General features: G+C 55.1%; 1 protein-coding gene across 1 annotated transcript in view; it reads right to left on the reverse strand.

The window, feature by feature from the left end:
* GABRE (gamma-aminobutyric acid type A receptor subunit epsilon) overlaps positions 1-721 on the reverse strand; it is a 17,752-nt gene that overhangs the window by 16,843 nt on the left and 188 nt on the right. The gene's annotated exons all lie outside the window — the stretch shown is intronic.

Here is a 721-nt window from a genome sequence, read left to right on the forward strand (position 1 = left end):
GCCATGGAGACTTCTAGAACTGAAACCATCTCAAAAACATGAAGCAGCCATCTTCTACTCAAAAAAGTGAGAAGTGCAGGGGCCTACCTTCCTAGCAAAATCCCAGGGCCCGAAGAAAGTGTGAGGGAAGCTGGCTGCTCTAGGGAAATCTGCCTTTGGAAAAGGGGGGTGGGGATTGAAATCTAGGACCCAAACATCACAAATCAGAGAGTAACATTTTTGGCCTTGGGTTCCAGTCTGTTCGGAGCCCGAGACCGGACAGGGTGGGGGAAGAGGGAGAAGGGAGGAAAGGGGAAGCTGGTGCCGTAAGTGGGGTGGTTATAACTGGGGCTAGAATCCTTGGACTAAACTGGGGCTCCCGCCTGGGACTGGCACCAATTGGAGCAGTAGGAAGGGAAGCAAGTAAAGTCAGAGTTATCTGGCACAGTGCCTGGCAGTTTGTAGGCGCTCAGAAAAAGAAATCTAAATGAGAAGACAGACTAGCCAACACTCCAGCATTTAGGTGCAGTTTCGCGCCCGGAGCCCGAGCGCCTTTCTGGGCGCCACCTTCCCAAAGTCTCCCCGGGTCCTCAAAAGCACGAGCCTACCCAGGTCGGTTATCCCGCGGGCCACTCGCCTCTTCCCAGAAGACTCAGAGGGAGAGGTGTGTTCATCTCCCGGCGGTCACCGTGGTTTTGGAGAGCGGGAGCCTGGAGACGGGAGCAGCCTGGGGACAAGGAGT

This window comes from Crocuta crocuta, unplaced genomic scaffold (genome assembly GCF_008692635.1).
Source record: "Crocuta crocuta isolate KB4526 unplaced genomic scaffold, BGI_CrCroc_1.0 scaffold1103, whole genome shotgun sequence".
Lineage (NCBI taxonomy): Eukaryota > Metazoa > Chordata > Mammalia > Carnivora > Hyaenidae > Crocuta > Crocuta crocuta.